The sequence below is a fragment of the Octopus bimaculoides genome, chromosome 15 (assembly GCF_046866305.1).
Source record: "Octopus bimaculoides isolate indiv1 chromosome 15, ASM4686630v1, whole genome shotgun sequence".
In the NCBI taxonomy this organism is placed as follows: domain Eukaryota; kingdom Metazoa; phylum Mollusca; class Cephalopoda; order Octopoda; family Octopodidae; genus Octopus; species Octopus bimaculoides.
The window spans coordinates 56,828,009-56,846,135 of record NC_142942.1 but is presented as its reverse complement, the minus strand read 5'-3'; the positions used below and the strand labels follow the sequence as shown (position 1 = coordinate 56,846,135).

General features: G+C 34.2%; 1 protein-coding gene across 7 annotated transcripts in view; it reads right to left on the bottom strand.

Moving 5' to 3' along the window:
* Positions 1 to 18,127, bottom strand: part of LOC106882512 (uncharacterized) — a 147,189-nt gene that overhangs the window by 100,957 nt on the left and 28,105 nt on the right. For all 7 annotated transcript variants that reach the window (XM_089363910.1, XM_014933208.3, XM_089363913.1 and 4 more), the window contains exon 2: positions 56 to 121. The gene's annotated coding sequence lies outside the window, so the exon portion shown is untranslated. The remainder of the gene's footprint in view (positions 1 to 55; positions 122 to 18,127) is intronic.

Sequence of the window (18,127 nt, the reverse complement as noted above, 5' to 3'; positions counted from 1 at the left end):
TATGTCTCATCTACAAGTGATATGAAATCAATTAAAATTATAAAACAATACTTACTAATAAATAAAATGAATTGCTATATTGTTTATTCCTCTGGTAAGTACACCACATATGAAATATATTCTGGAAAAAAATACAACATAGATAAATTAAAATGAAAGAACATTATAAAATACATTTAAAAACGCTTTCATTAACCAAAAGACTCATAAAATAGTTATATTGAGGGAAAATAATAAGGCATTAAACTATTTTGAAAAGAACAGAGGGCAATACTTGTTTATCGGAGCAAATCTGAAGTGTTTTTCAAGTGTAAGAAGATCTAAAAGAAATTCCACTGACATCATTTTCATAAAATGTTCACATTTCCATTCATTATCAATTCATATTCAATCCTACTGCAGGTGTGCATTATTTTGTACTTATTTCTACATTAGCTTTCCATTATCTCAGTAATTCTACTTTATGTCAGTTAAACTAGCTGGTGGGGAATCGGTACCAAATCTTCTGAGAATGTAACCTGTGAGAGATCACTGTCCTATTCAACTGGAGATTCAAGAAGGGATTTGGAAACCTTAAAACTTTACCTCAGGACTTTGGAATTGTTTAGTTCTACATTTATCTTATATTATTGAACATGCATTAGGAAAGTAGTAATTCAGCACCTACATGTGAAAGACATTCATTTTGGAAACTGAATATAACAAATATTGAATATAAAAAATAGAAATGGTAATTTTGGAATACATATCTTGAATTGTATACATTCCAAAATTATTGCTTTTATTTTTATATCAAAACTGTTTTTACATGGTGTGTAAAAAAAAATTTCAAGTTACAATTTCACTAAACTAATTGTAAGTGATAATACATGATAAAATGTTTATATTTTAACACATCCTAATTTGTAAGATATGCAACATGTAATATTAAATGTATATCAGCTGAGATCAATTCTGAAATCAATTGAGCTAAATGATAATTGATAAGTAGGTGAATAACCTCAGACCAAAATATTGATCGACTCACCTCAGTCAAAGTCCAAACCATTGTTATCCTACTAAAAAAGAGTAAACTAATTCCACATAAAATTGGATAAACCTATTAGACAGCACAAAATGCAGGTGGTTAATCCTTGGTTGTATTTAATAATCAATAGAATGATTTGCCAGTAATACAGTTCTACCTGAATGGCTGATATCAATGCTAAGACAAAATTAGACTATGCTTGGGATTTATGGACCTCTGAAAGATAAGATTAAGAATAAAGACTTTGATGTAATGCATTTGTATGTGATAAAATCCAAAATCTTATACATAGATTAATAATCTGTAAAGCAAAAGAAATTGTAGGATAATTCATGACAGAAATGACATTTAAAAAAGGTAAACAAAGGGAAAGGTTAATATTTTAAAAATGGAAAGTCTTTCATTTTAAATAATTCTGAGATAAATGAAGTATAATAATACACAACAGCAAAATAAAAGAGATGCTATTTTCAGGTGCCACTTTTGCAATCTGAAGATGTAATATGGAAATGTAAATGAGAAAAATTGTGGCATTCTTCCATTTTCCAATGGCATTAGGCAATGTAGATGAAATACAATACATTGTCAGGTTTAGGAATTGGTCAAACAGCATCTTATTGTAGATGTACTCCAAAGAATTCCTCTTGGATATAAAATAATACTATTAAGCTAAAAACAGGATTAACAAAATTCATATATTGTCATTCTCACAAATAATTAAAATTTCAAGGCCAACTCTAAACTTATTTTTCTCTAATTTTATATTGCAATATTTTTTGTCTTTGGATATCAGGAGAATAAATAACTGGCTAGTTTAGATGACAACAAGACATTCCATGAAAATAGTGGCTTCAGTTCAACAAATATTGATTCTTTCTTTCTTTTACGAAATTAAAACCAGCTTTGTTTCTCAAATCAATTCAATAAAAGTTGATAATTAGTTGAGATTTAAAGATTCTAAAATAGTTTTTCTCACTCTCATTCGTATTTAACAACTATGCTGGTCCTATGGTGGACATTTGTCCTCAGCCATTTGAGTTTCTGCTCTAAACTGTGGTCACCTTACAGTGTAGGATTAATATCAGAACTTGAGGCAGTTCAGTGATACTACATAAGGAAGATTGCATCAATGGAACAACTGAGCTACTTGGAGTGACTGAAAGAACAACAACTCTACACCCTGGACGGGAGAGGTATGCAGTGATATATGTGTGGAAGATTCTGGAGGGGCTGGCACCAAGCTTTGGAATTGAGAGTTATATGAGACGTCAGTGCACTATTGCAAAAGTCCTAGCTATCTCATCTAAAGTGAGGACCATGTAGTGCAATAGCTTGGGATTCAAGGGCCCACAGCTATTTAACACCAAGCCAAAACATCAGAGGGATGTGGAGTGGAGATAGATGTTTTCAAGAAACAACTTGCCTTCTTGCTATCTAAGATCCGAGATGAACCAGTATCAAGGCAGGAAGCTCAAATGAGGGCAGCAGTATCGAACTCCAATCATTGCCAAAAGCCAATCCCATAGAATTGACCAATTAAAAGGTGATTATACTGACGGTGCCTCAGCATGGCCACAGCCTCAGGACCAAAACTTAAAAGAATATATATATATGAAATATATTCTACACTTTTACTGATTTTATTTATAAGTGTACTGGCTGAGAATCAAATCAATGCTGATGAAGGCTGGAGAGTATGTCATCCGAAACATTGTGTTAACAACAAACAAGATGAGGACAAATATCCGTCAATTGTAAATAATGTCACATAATTCCTCAATTCTTAAATATAGAACTGTACAATGCTGCACATTTTGACAGAGAGAGAGTTCATGGTATGGTTAGATGCATGAAACCTTTGATAAAGAGCTAACCAGACATGCACACACATATCACTTACATTTTTTCCATACTGGCATGAGAAAACGAAATTTGTTGAGCTAGTTTTCTTCAGCCAGATGCTGTTCCTGTCACCAATCCTTTTTTTTTTCCAAGTAGATTATATTTCCTTGTCTTTTACAAGATAACCCAAGGTGTGACAGGAACAAACCCAAAACCACAGTTTTAAAATTAACTTCTTAACTACACAGCCATATCTGCACATTTCTCCATCCCTCTCTCTCTCTCTCTCTCTCTCTCTCTCTCTCACCCCCCCCCCCTCACACACACAAAACCAATCAGCATCAGCATCATCATCATCATCAAGCATCCATTTTCTATGCTTGAATGGATTAGGGTTAGACTGAAACTGGTAAGCCAGAGAACTGTACCAGACTGCAGTCTGGTTTGGCTTGGCTTCCAAGGCTGGATGCTGTTCCTAACACCAACCACTCTAAGAGTGTAGTGGGTGCCTTTTACATGTCACCAGCACTGGCCACAGTTGGTTTGACATGCCTTCTCAAGTACAGCAAATCACCAAATGTCTCAATCACTTGTAATCACCTCCATGAGACTCAACATCCACAGATCATGCTTCACCACCTCATCCTATGTCTTCCTGGATCTACCTCTTCCACAGGTTCCTTTCACAATTAGAGATCAGAGCTTCTTTACACACTTGTCATCATCCATACTCATAGCATGAACATACCAGCACAGTCTTCTCTCTTGCACACCACATCTGATGCCCAGTTTTTCTCTCAAGATACTTACGCTCTGTTGCTCATGCACATCTAGCAAAGCATACTGGCTTCATTTCTTTTAAGCCTTAACACATCCTCTGCAGGCACAGCCCATGTTTCACTGCCATGTAGCATGGCTGTTCGTACACAGGCATCATACAATCTGTCTTTCATTCTGTGGGAGAGGCACCTCATTACTAACAGAGGTAGTAGCTCTCTGGACTTTACCCAGCCTATTCTTATTCTAGCAATTATGCTTTCAGATCATCCACCTCCACTGCTGACTTGCTTACAGTGGGCACACCTGATGAAGTTTCTACCTATGCCTTTTCTACATATCGAGCAGGGCCATCTCCCTGAAGGAATTTGTGATTTATCCATTTTTCTACATACGTAAACTTTGGTCTTTGTTAGCATTAGCTCTAAGGCCCTTTGATTCCAGAACTTGCTTCCACACCTGAAATTTCTTTTCTAGTTCTGGTAATGATTCAGCTATAAGAACAAAGTCATCAGCATAGAGGAGCTGTCAATGGAAGTCCATCTTAAATTCCTCTGTTATAGCCTGGAGGACTATGATGAACAAGAGGGGGATGAGGACTGATCCTTGGTGAACTCCTACTTGTACAATGGATTCACTGCTATACTCAGCAACCTTCACCTTACTGACAGTATCTCTGTACATGGCTTGTACCACTCACCTACTATTCATCTATCCCTAGTTTCCGCATTGAACACCAGATAAGGGATCGGGGAATCCTGGTACAATAGGAACCATGGGGAAATATGACAAGAAAAAAGTGAGCTATTATGAAAAGAAGATGCTGATCCCTGTCATAGAATATGAAACTGAAAAGTTAAATATGAACTGAGTGTAAAGTGAGAAAACCCTGAGGCATGAGTCATGTTAAGCAGTCTTTGGCTATAGAAATATTCCAGTATGATACACAGTGGTAATATGGCAACTTTACGATTCCAATATCAAATTATCAATAATCTTGAACCTTGTCTCTTCTTCACTGAATCCTGCTATTAATAAATGATAGTCCGGTATGTAGACATTACACTGCAACTTAATTAAAGCTGAATTCATGTCTAGGTCAATAGACATCTCTTTATCATTACAATTTCTCTCGTTGTATATCTATTTTTATCTCTACTGCAACAAAAATAATTGCACAGGTTTAACTTTACGCATTAAAATTAAAGAAAAATTATATTTTCCACTTAATACAAAAAAAAAAAAAAATTGATTTCTCCTGACTAGAGAGACAACAACAATTTTCACTGCTTATAAAATTGATCCCACTGCATTGTTGATACTAGTGTCTCACCAACCACAAATAAGATGAAAGGTAGCATCTGAACTCTAAATGTAGACAGGACACAATATTGCTAAGACATCTAATTTGGTTCACCACTCTTTCTGCTCACTTAACATTCAATTACTTAATGAAAATGTAGATAATATTAAGAATTATACATTGAAAATGTTCCTAGCAAAAATATTGAATTCATAAACGGATTTCCCACTGCCACCGCAAGATATATTTTGTTTATTCTCTATAAATAAATAGAAAACAAATTTTAAAGGATCAAATTTTGAATATGACATTGCAAACAATTCCCTATTATAAACAAGAAGTTTATAAGCTCCATTGGCAACTATTCATACGAAATACAAGAACTACAAAAATAATACAAGAAAATGTTCTCTTGCCTTTGTCTTAAATGTTTACATATAATCATTGATTCTTTTTTAGTTGCTTTTTAACTCAAGCTGGCTAGCCATCTATCAATCTCTCTCTCACTATGCTTGTTGCTACCTATTTACACCAACTGGCAAGGTTATGGTTTCATTAAAAATGTGATTGGATAACAAAACAGAATCAAATAAGCACTAAGTTAAAATTGTATCTGTTGGATAAAAATGTCTGCAGCTAAATTACAGATGATTGATTTTTTTTTTTTTTTTTCAAAAAAAAAGTTCACAGCCCAATACATTTTTCAAAAGATTACACCCAAACCTTCATTCTTTATATTCTAAATCAATATCTTACACAATTACAACTTTTTGTAGAACCAATACTTTTATGCACTTAATTTTATCATGTTAGTGAAGGTCATAGGTTTCATTATTTGCAGCATTTATCATCATGTGCACATATACACTCACATTCTAACAAGAATAATACAAGTGTTCATGAGTGAATATACATTCATGTGTATATATTTTTAATTGGTTTCAAACACTGCACTATGGCCATGCTGGAGCACTATTACTCATTTCAATGCAGTATGTATCTTATTGGTATTTGTCTGCTCACTACATTATACTTTTTGAAACAACACAGACTTTTACAACTTCCTTGTGTTGTGCCAAACATATAAATACAAACACACATGCATGCGATGGTCTCTTCCACAGCTTCAATCAAACTAAATTCCCCTCACAAGGTACTGGCCAACTCAAGGCTATAGTAGAAGACAGTTACTGAAATACCCCACAGTGGGATCAGACTCTCTACCATGTTGTTTTATATCTGCTTTCAATTGGCTGGTGTTCATATACGTCATGTAGCTGGATACCTTTTGTCTTACCAACCATTTTACAAGTGTATTGGGAATACACAAGCATGCATTACAGTAATAATATGCCAGTTCTATCATAAAACTTAGACAATCGACTAAGTCTGATAAAATAACAACACCCTTTAAGAGGTGCCTCAGCTTGGCTGCAGTCCAATAAATGAAACCAGTAAAATATAAGAGGATACACATATTCATTTATTCAAAAATAGTAGCTAAAGATCACAGATGAGTACCTCATCTCACATATACTAACATTTATCAGACTGTCCATACCTTAAGAAAAACTTATATGTGTATGTATGATAGAAACCATAGTGAACTATAAGGGACTGGACAGTATGTGTGTGTATCAGTATATCTGTCTATTATAACAGATATAAAAAAAACACATGTCAAAGACTAAAAATAAATTGAAGATCTCTAAATACCTCACCTAAACTCCAATAATGGTCAATATTTTCCTATTATTGCAATATTTTTCATTGTATTGCATAATGATAATAATTTTCTAATCCCTAAAGCAGAAAAGTTGATTAATATAAGATATAACAACATAGAAGAACAATAAATAATTAATGAGAATGTGCGAAATAAGCTTCCCAGCAAGCAGAGTTTTAAATTTGATTTCAATTTAGAACTGGAAATATCTATCTTCATTCATTTTGCAACCATTAAGATTATTGAAACATTTAATTTGTCTCTTGTACACATAGAAATTTCATGCTTTTTAGTTTTCTAATTCTTTCATTAATAAACCAGCATTTGAATTATGCTGACAAATTGGGAACACTGAAACACGGTACCCTCTCCCCAGAGTCTTAACCATATAAACTAAACAAATAAGAGAGTATTGCAGTTCGCTTGAAGCATTGTGTATTGTTTGTAAAGAATAAAAAGTCTTGAATGGTACAACAATGCTCTATAAAACAAACAACGGGCTATATACCTGTTGTAATTTAGTCATCCATAGTCTGATGATATTTTGGAATAAAATTCCTTCTTAGAATGAGTTGCTGCTGTAATCGGTTTTTCCAACTGATTTTAGCAGCGACTCCATCTCAGAATACCTGAAGAAGGAATTTTATTCCAAAATATCATCAGACTATGGATAACTAAATTACAACAGGTATATAGCCCGTTGTTTGTATTATAGAGCATTGTTGTACCATTCAAAACTTTTTATTCTTTATAAACAAATAATGCTGATAAGCAAGCTTCTGCCACTAATGTTAGACTGTGCCATGTTTTGTATTTGTCTTTATAACTATAATGAAGTCATCTACAAAATACTAAAAACTGTTAAAATACTGGCACAAAATATAAAACACACACACACAATCTGAAATGTATACAAGTTTTTTTTTTTTTTTTTTTTAATGAATTCTTCTTCAGGAATAAATTTTTTGTAACTAAATTGGTGTAGATAATATGAAGGTTTTTAAAAATAAATAAGTAGAATTGTTTTTGTTTTTTTTGTTCACAATTCACTTGGATAGTAATCAATTAATTGATTAGTAGCAAGCTTAATTGAAATGAAAGCTCAACTGCAAATTGAGATTATATCTGACTACTTCATTTCAAAATGTACAAAATGCTGACCTACTTAAATCATTAATACTAGAGAACAATGCCAATGACATTTAAGAGTGAAAAATAGCCAAAGAGGACTAAAACTAATTGACATTAACTAAAAAATAAATGTTTCTCTTTTGTCAAAACTGACAATTACCAATGTACAAAGCCATACCTGAAGTATTGTAATTGATTAAAGTTTACTGAAAACAGTTATCCATATTTGAAAAAAAAAAAAGAAAAGAACAATAAAAAGTACTAATAATATCAATGAATTATAGTTTTAAATTCATAAAAGATGGCTACATAAGTTCAAGCAAAAAGATAAAAAATATAAATACATCGTTTTCAAGGACATAACAAAATGATGCAATAAATCATAGTTCCTGGTTCTCTTGTAAGAAATAAGTCTATCAATGAATACAGGCATGCAGGTAGCCATTTACATCTGAGCATAAATTACAGATGATGCTACAAATAAACAATCTTCTCTTTATTTAAAAAAAGATTTTTCAGATATGAATTTCTGCCACTGCTTTGAAAGAAAGCAGAACCATTTTAATAATGATGAGATTAAAAGAAAAAACTTCTAAAATGTGTGTATGCTAACCATTTAGTAAAGTGAGGAGGGTCAATAAAAAATGCAAAAATATATGAACCAACGAAAACAATACTTTATACGAATTTTAAAAAGACAGAAAAATTCATCAAAAGATAATAGTTACAATTTTTATTTCACTTAATATCATTCGAAGAAGTTCACTTTTAAAAAAATATTAGTTGTATGAAGAATAACTTCCAATAAATTAATCAAAGAGGAAATAGTAAATAAATACTATTTAAATGAAGAATAGGAGAAACAAGAATTACAATTCATGGAGAAATACTTAATAAATATCTTTTAGTGTTAAATACCAATGAAAAAGTAATCAATTGCTTAAGTTAATTAGCTCTATAAACTAGGTGGGGTTCTTTGTGAAGAAAATAATTGCATGAGGAAGAAAACCCGAACACAAGTTAATGAGAGCAATTAAAATGTATGCAAACCTCACAAAGAACATTCTTGTTGGATTCTAAACAGGAAAATAAAACTAATTGATTAAGATTAACGTTATCAATTCTGTAAACAATAAATATACTGACTGAATTTATTCACTTACTTAAATGTTTTTAATTAACCTGATTCTAGCAGTAAAATTGAAGCTATTGTTCTTTATTTCCAAACTAAATTTCAAATGAATTGAAGACGTGTTAAATTGCGTAAAGTGCCTTCTAGTAAACTCAAAAGACAAAAATAAAACTCATTAGATGTCATAAACACCATTCATGCTGTTCAGAACAGCTTCTTCTACATGCAACAGAGTAATATAATGCTACAGTATAATATAAACATTATTCATGCAGTTTATAACAAATTTTCTTTTCCTTGCAACAGTGTAACAGAATTTCAATAAAACACTGAAGCTGGGAAAATCGAGAACTAGGCTACCTTTAAAAACAAGACTGGCATATATCTAATATTCGTTTACTTATTTCAATCATTAGGCCATGGTGGGGCACTGTCTTGAAGTGCATAGTTGATCATAATGACCTGTAGTACTTATCAATCTCCATTTGTCAAAACGCTAAGTTACATAACATAAACAAAACAGAGCAGTTTTTAAGCAGTGCCAACATAGAGCAAACACACGTACGTATATAAATATAAGTTTTCTGCTGTTTCCATTTCCATTTGCCAAATTTCATTCAAAAGGCATTAGTCAGTCCAATGTTAAAGTAGAAAACACTTGCCCAAGGTGTCAAGTGGAATTGAATCTCAAATTAAGTGAGTGTGAAACAAACTTCATAACAACAGTCATATGTGCACTAATACATTATCTAAAAAAAGGTTATATATATAGATTATGTATAGTAAAACTAAAATAAGGATTTACAATAAACTGTTGGATCAGTTAAATTTTGGTGAAATTTACTAAAAAGATGTTCCTGAAAAGAGAATGGACAACAAGAATGGAAGATGGTAATAATTTCTTCCACTACATAACTTCTGTTATTGGGGCTTTATTACAGATTTTATCATCCTATAGTGATACTTTGGAAGAAGAAAGTCTATTAGAATGGTTTACTAATGCCATCTGTAGGCTAACAGGAGAATTTGAAACTGGGACTCCAAGGTAAAGAAACACTTGAATATTATACAGATGTTCTTACTGAATATAACAATGAGCTGTGCCTATTCCTGGTATCATTTTTAAGTAACTTTCACTAAGGAAAAGTTGTCAAGATTTACTTAATGGCCAATTAAGTGATATGAAATAGGGATTATAAACAAATGAACTAAGTTTCATAAGAAAAATGAACATTAAAAAAAGTGTACAAAAATGAAAATAAAAAAGCATGACCTTCGAACTTTAGACTTCACAGAGGCAATGACTAGTGATTGAGATTTTTGGCAATATGCTGTGCTTGAGAAGACCTGTCAAGCCAAGTGAAATCATAGTTGTGGCTGATGCTGGTGTAACGTAACTGGCACCCGTGCCAGTGGCATGTAAAGAGCACCTTCCGAGTGTTGGGCCTCACGGAGGCAAAGTGGCTGAGCTCCTTTTGAGCACTGGGCCTCACGGAGGCAATAACAGAGACCTTTGGCATTATGTTGTTCTTGAGAAGAAGACCCATGAAGCCAAGCAAAATTGAACTCATGGCAGATACCATTGTCACAAAAATGGCACCCATGTCGGTGGCACATAAAAGCACCCATTACGTGCTTGGAGTGGTTGGCAATAGGAAGGGCATCCAGCCGTAGAAACCATGCCAGATCAGACTGGAGTCTGGTGCAGCCCTCCAGCTGGCCAGCCCCCGGTCAAACCGTCCAACCCATGCCAGCATGGACAACAGACATTAAACAATCATGATGATGATGATATATACATACACACACATGTATTGCCAGATCCATGCAAGCATGGTTAAGTGGACACTAAAAATAATGATGATAACGATATATATGCACAAATATGGCAAAGTAATTAAGAGGTGTTTACTTCCTAAACATATGGTTTAAGGTTCAGGCATAATGCATGGCACCTTAAGTGTCTTCTACTACAGCATTGAGCAAATCAAATCTTTGAGAAGACCTGATCAACAGAAACTGAAAGAATCTCATACATGTAAAGATGCATGAGTGTGTGTGTGTGTGTGTGTGTGTGTGCGTGCGCAAATGATTTCACATTTTCTGCATATAGCTTCCTTACTGACTATAAACAATGGCTTCACAAACAATATCATTTGCTTGCAGTATATTGTGAGAACATGTCCTAGCTTCATGACACGTCTTAACATGTTACACAACCATCACAAACAAAGGGTTATTTCAGTGTTGTACATGTCTCCATATATGAATATGTCCAGTTGTTTGTTGTTTCATAGACTTAAAGATCATTACCCTATTTGGAAACAGCATTGGCAACTGGAAAGGCATCCAGCTGTAGAAAACTCTGTCCCAACATACACTTATCGGATTCATGCAAGCAAGGAAAAATAGACATTAAAATAATGATGGTGATGGTGTGTGTGTAGGAGAGCATGTATTTTGTGTATGTGTACATGAGTGCATGTATTTTGTGTGTACATGTGATCAAGTCACATTATCTTCAAATCACATCCAAGATGTAAACAAGTGTTGCCATCATAAACATGGTGTCATTCATGTGCTATCTTCTTTGAAATCGTATCTAGCCATCGAGCTGTTCATGTTCAAGGGACTAGGAGAAATATTACTGTACTTGAAAACAGGTGAATGCTGGCAACAGCAAAGGCATTTGGCTGGAGAAAATCTGCCTCAATAAATTTTGTTTGACCAATGAAAGGATATATACACATATATAAGTATGCATACTCATATTAATGTACACATATATATTTTTTTACATACACACACACACACAGAGTGCAACCATTATTTGGCACAAGTGCCTTCTACTGTAGCCCCAAGCCAATCAAAGCCTTTTTAGTGGATTTCTACAATCAAGAAGCTTACTTTATAATCTTATTTTGGAATGTTTAAATAGTTAAAACTAATTGATCACACAAAAATAAGCCAAAACCAATTTTTTTCTTTTTTCAAATAATTTATATACCTGGAACAAAACTGTAAATAACTATATATGAGTAAAAACAATGATTAAACTTTGACAGGTATTCAAATATTCATTTATATCACTGTTTTTATCATGGTACACCTTACTCATTTACTTTCCTTGTCACTTTCCACTATTTAAAACCGGATGTTTGATAAACTGTAAACTTTTCCAAATAGGATGTCTAGCTGACCATGGTAGAATAATGGCTCAGAGAGAAATATTCCAACCTCATTAAGCATTTATAATATGACATATTTGTTAAATATATATATATGACAAATGAATAACTGAATTCTCTCCCTTGATAGAATACTGTACTTAAGTGGAGATAAAGATACCAGCAGAATTATAACAAGGCAAGATACATAAACATCTATATATATATATATATATATATATATATATATGACACACACACACATGCATATCTATGAATATATCATCATCATTTAACATCCACTTTTCCATGCTTGCATGGATCACACAAAATTTGTTGAAGTACATTTTCTATGGCTAGATACCCTTCCTGTTGCCAACTCCCACCTGTTTCCAAATGAGGTAGTATTTCCCAATGGCCAGACATGTTTTCATGGAAGGCTGGAAACAAACAGTGATGCTTGCTTAAAACCATCATGTGATGCCAAGGGCAAAGGGCAGACACACACTCCAGAGGAGTTCCAGTATGATAGAGAGATCAAAGATTTATTCTAACAAAGCGAAAAATTATAAGCTGTATCTTTGTGCAATATTTATAGATTCTGGAAAGTTCTTGATAGTGTCAAAGTGGTTGTAGTGTTGAAGTCTATATATTGTGAGTCATGTATGCTGGAGTCATGTTAAAATACATAACATTTCTCAAGGAATTGAAATCAAAATGAACTGCCGATACACCTCTGCTGTCACCACCTGTAAAAGTTCCAGTTGGGAAGGACATCAAACAAGTAGGAGATACTATCAATCCAGAGCTCTTCACTACTTGTCTTCCAATGATCATCAGAGACATTGGGGTGAGGTCATGATAAATGGCAAGCTAACACATTGCTTTTAGGATGATTCACTTTTATTTTCAAAGTAGGTATTTGCAGGTTGACTCACAGATAGGTCACACTATAATCTAGGGGGTCACATAGCCCTTTTTAATGTAAATATAACAAATATTTGTTAAATATTATCAAATATTCATCTTTATTTCAAAACCCTAACCCTAATTTTTGTGGAAGTGAATTTTTTGAAAAGTAGTCTAATTGTTAAATCAACTCAACAAGTATCAACTTGACAAGAAAAATGTCTACTTCAGATCCCTGTGATGTCAAAGGGATAATTCGCACCCCTGATTTTTTATCAAATTTTTTGGCAAAAAAAAGTGCAACCTATCCGTGAGTATATATGGTTTTAGTTTCTTTGTCAAAGTTCTTTCATCAAGCATTCTGTGACCTCTTCAGCAACTCTCTAACCCATGTGTCTCTTCTTGTTCTGCTTATTCCATTTAGTTTTTCTACAGTATGTATCTTTATCTGCACATGTATTTGCATCTGTATTTGTGTGTGTACGTCTATGTGTTAAGTACATGTATTTTGTGTACGTGAATATAGGTTTGCTTATTACAGTCTTTACTTATATTCATTTTCTTCTTTAGTACGTGTATGTGTGTCCCTTTTCTTCTCATTCTATCTTCAATTGTCAGGTTGTGTAGTGTAGTGTAGTGAGGGGTGTTATTCCATTCATCCTTTTTGTTGAGTCTTGGTCCATCTACTACTATGTGTGTGGCCTCCGTAACCTGTCCAAGAGTCATGTCTGTTCTATGTGACAATAATATAATAACATCTATGTTATTAACTGAGCCTTCATGTTCTAACGGAGCATCTTGGTAGAGCACTAACAAGTTTTTCTCTTCCTTGACCTGCCACCAATGTTCACTTATCCACTCTCACCTACATTGTCTCTCCAGTGTACGTCGTCCTGTTTCTGCACTGTCCCTTGTTACACTTTATACTATAAACTACATTCTTAGCTTTACAGTTTATTTGTGGGTTTATACTACACACATACAGTTGCTATCCATATAGGGGATTCTTTCAAATGCATATGTTCTACAGATCAGGGATTTTTTTGAGTTCTCTGGCCTTTCTACTACTTTAATCCATAGGTTCAGCTTATCCAAGGTTTCCCTAAAAAGATATGCTAGTTCGCTTCCATATCTTTTGAATAACTACCAACATATCCTACTTCACTTGATATTTTCAGTACCTCAGTGACTAGCTGCCATCTCCACCTTTATATGGCACAGATAGCAGCTAGTGGGCACTTCAATTATATAGTTGTCAGCTTCACTAATTAGCCCCTACCAGGTCGACTTGAGATAATACAACACTCACCCACACATTGTCCTCATTCAACAACTTGTAAAATTTCCATGCCTCTTTATTTGGCATTAGTGAGGGTGCAGCTATCATTATGAACACATTTTTCACCAAACATTGCAATTTAAACTGTTACACTGTTTTGCAACCAAGAACACCTCAGGCTTCCAATCCTCACAATGGAGAACATTAACAAACTTCTTTCCACTTTTCTCCTAATCACCTGATATTCTTTGTTATTCACCATTTTATTCCATTATTTACAAGCCTTTCTCTCAGCTTTTATGGCTCTTTCTACCATATTTCATTACTAAGTCACTTTCTATTTGGTTGGAATCTTACTGCATTCATAAATATATGTAATCCACAACAGCTTGTCTTGTAGAAACTCTCAGGTCTCTTGTTATAAACAATAAGTGGCTGACTAGTTTCCTGAAATAGTTTTGCATCACAGAACTCCTTGATTCCTCTTCAGTCCATGTACCATAACCAAAGCTTCAAGTACATCAAAACAGCCATTGTGGTATGGATCCATATTTATATTTACATTTAAAAAAGTGTTGTTTCTCTATTAACTTTATACACTCTTTCTCCCGTTTGTAAATCCAAACACCCACAAACATACGCACAACTATCATTCACAAGCATGAATGACCTGGTAGCTAGTAACCTGCTTATACACCTGCTCAATCTTCTAACCTTTCACCCAGTAGAACATCTAGGATATGACAGCTGGGAGAGGGAGAGGGCTGCACCAGTAATCGGTTGGCACTGATTTTCTGCTGAGTTAACTGGAACATGAAACGATGTGCATTACTCAAGGACATGACATGCCACTTGGTCAAAAGAATCAAAACCCACTATCTTATGATCGTAAGCCTAACACTCTAAAACTAGGTTGTGCAAGGCCAAAATCCTCGCTGATTGAAGTGACCAATGATATATGTTGTACTAGTTTGTTAACTCCTAAAGTGATGAAAGGCATATATAGACATACATTATTTGACTAATTGATCTTAAATCTTTTTACTCGTTTCAGTTACTGAACTGCAGTCATGCTGAGCAATACCTTCAAAGGTTTTAGTGAAACAAATTGCCCTACTACTTATTTTTTACACTTATTCTACTGGTAGCCTTAGTTGAACTGCTAGGTTACAGAGACGTGAACAAATCAACACCAGTTGTCAAGTAGTAGGGGCAAAGCACATGCACACAGACATGCATACAAACAAACAAATTATTATTATTATCTAAAACAATTTGTTTCAGATCCATGCAACAAAGTTTCATCGCTTCTAACAAAAACCTAGCTCGTTCAGGCTCACATGACTGAATGGAGAATATGAGAAGTCCAAGATGGTTACTGGGAAATGGGCTGTTATTGGTCAAAGTAGATCACATAGTGTTGTCAAAGTCAGATGGACTGCTCAGCAACAGTGTTTCCATTAGAAAAGGGAAATTTCTTGGACTGTGAGTCTGGACAGGAAGCTGGTTGCATCTAAGTGACTGGAGGCCAGCAGAAGTAAGACTGGTGAGTGAGTGAGTGAGTGAGTGTGTGTGTGTACCAGATGTATGAATGTTTGGATGTCGGTGTGTGTGAAGGTGTGCTAGTATCTGCTGCACGCACACATGTAATTAGGGTGCATGTACATTCTTGCCTTTGTGTGTAAATGTCAGTGTGTGTGTGTGTGTGTGCATGCATGCATGTACATGTGTGCAAATGTATGGGAACATGCATATTTGTCCAGAACATATATAGGTGCATGCATGTGTTTTGGTTAGTGTTCGACACCTACATGCATATATTAACACATTGTGTGTGTGTTAATAGTATGGTAATGTGTGTGTATTTAGTGTGTGGTTTGGAGTCGATGACTCTGCAGTACATCATCTATCAATGTTGTGCAACATGACATTTCCGAGATCAAGCATTATCAGATAGGAACTGATATTTCCTCACATCTTATTAAATATAATTCTCACAAATACTGTTCGTCATTACTTATTCTATGCATCACTTATTCCTATCACATATGATGATGATGATGATGATGATGTCTCTAATATTCTGTGCCCGCTGCCCTTCCATACAAGCGCTGATCTCTTTTGATATCCACACAGTGGGTATTTCTCAATAATTAACACTGGGTCCCACCAAGTCACTACAAACCCAGTGCATTCTCTAATTATTCTGCATGATCATTGTTTCTATAGTTAGAAATTTGCTTTGTTACGACAGAGTTCTCAGTTTGATCCCATTGAATGGCACCTTGGACAAAGGTGAAAAAAGCCTCATGGATATGAGATTCGGTTAACAAGAACTATGCAGAAGCCTTTCAAATGGCTATACTTGTTCTTTTTTGAGGGATAAGAGAAAATGTGGAATAGTCTGCTATTGTACTGACCTTCAGTACAATCCACTTATTGGAAACATTCAAATCAAGTTGATATCTTGATATGTTGCATCCTTTCTGTTGCTAATATGCAGACAAAAGAAATATATTCCTGATTGCGTTATTGTACATGATGTATCTGTGAGTATAAAGTAGCATCTCTTAGGAAGTCAAGCTTGTGCCATTTGTTATACTGTTTTACTAGTTTTATAAGTCATACCCAAACATCTGATCCATAGTAAGATTCAATGATAGTCCAACATTACATAAGGAAAAATAATATATATATATATATTATACACACACACACACACACACACATAAATATGCATACATACACATGTGGAATGAAAAGCAACTTATATACGGTATTTCTGCAAATACAGTTTTACTCAGCAATACACGTAACGGAACTGGGTAAGATGAAGTCGGTGTCTCATTATAGGGAGTTTTAATCTGGGAACAGGAGCAGAAGAAGGGCAGCGACTTCTAAGTGAACGTTACAAAGATAGTAAAAACGAAAAAAGACATTTCGACTGACAAACGTATAAATAAATCGATAGATCTTTAGAGAAGCAGACGAATTGAAATAGATATATGCAACGATATATATATATATATATATATATATATATATATATATATATATATATATATATGCACACACACACACAAAGATAGTGAAAGGGACAGACAAAAAATAGACAATTATATAAGAAGACAAAATGAATAGACGGTTAGATGAATTTACAAATCATATACGAATACACTAAGAGATGGCTATATGAATTATTCTCACAAGCTATTCTTTAAACAGTTGCAAGCAGTGTGTGCATGAGTAGAGTAAGAATATTCTCAAAGAAGCAGATCCAACTACTAATGGTCACTCAAGTCAGTCAGTCGCAGAATGCAGTTTGGTCAGAGAAGACAAGTTCTCTTACGTACAGAAGATCGCTTTCTTTCCCGCATAGCTCCAGTGCTTCACACTTTGAATCACATAGCCTCAAGATATAAAATTCTCGTTATTATTTATAGTAGTATCATCATCATTTATATAAAAGGGCAATGAGTGATAGGTAGAATGAGTAAAGCGCCTGAAAAAAAGGTTTACGGTGTTGAGTTACATTTCTCTCCATTCTAAGTTCAAATTCTGCCAGAGTGGTTAAAATGAAATACTGGGGTCAATTAAAATCGACTGTTTCCTAACACCAAATGTATGGCCTTGAACACCATATCAGAAATAATTATTATCACTAATCAACTTTCATTGTACTTGTATACAATGGTTTCTCACATAGACATGGCGAAGTCAGTGATTTGAAAGGTAACGAGAGAGAGAGAGAGAGAGAGAGAGAGGAGAGAACTGGTGATGTTCAAGCCTTTTCAAAAGCGAACATGAAGTGGCTTGGAATGAAAAAGAAATGAA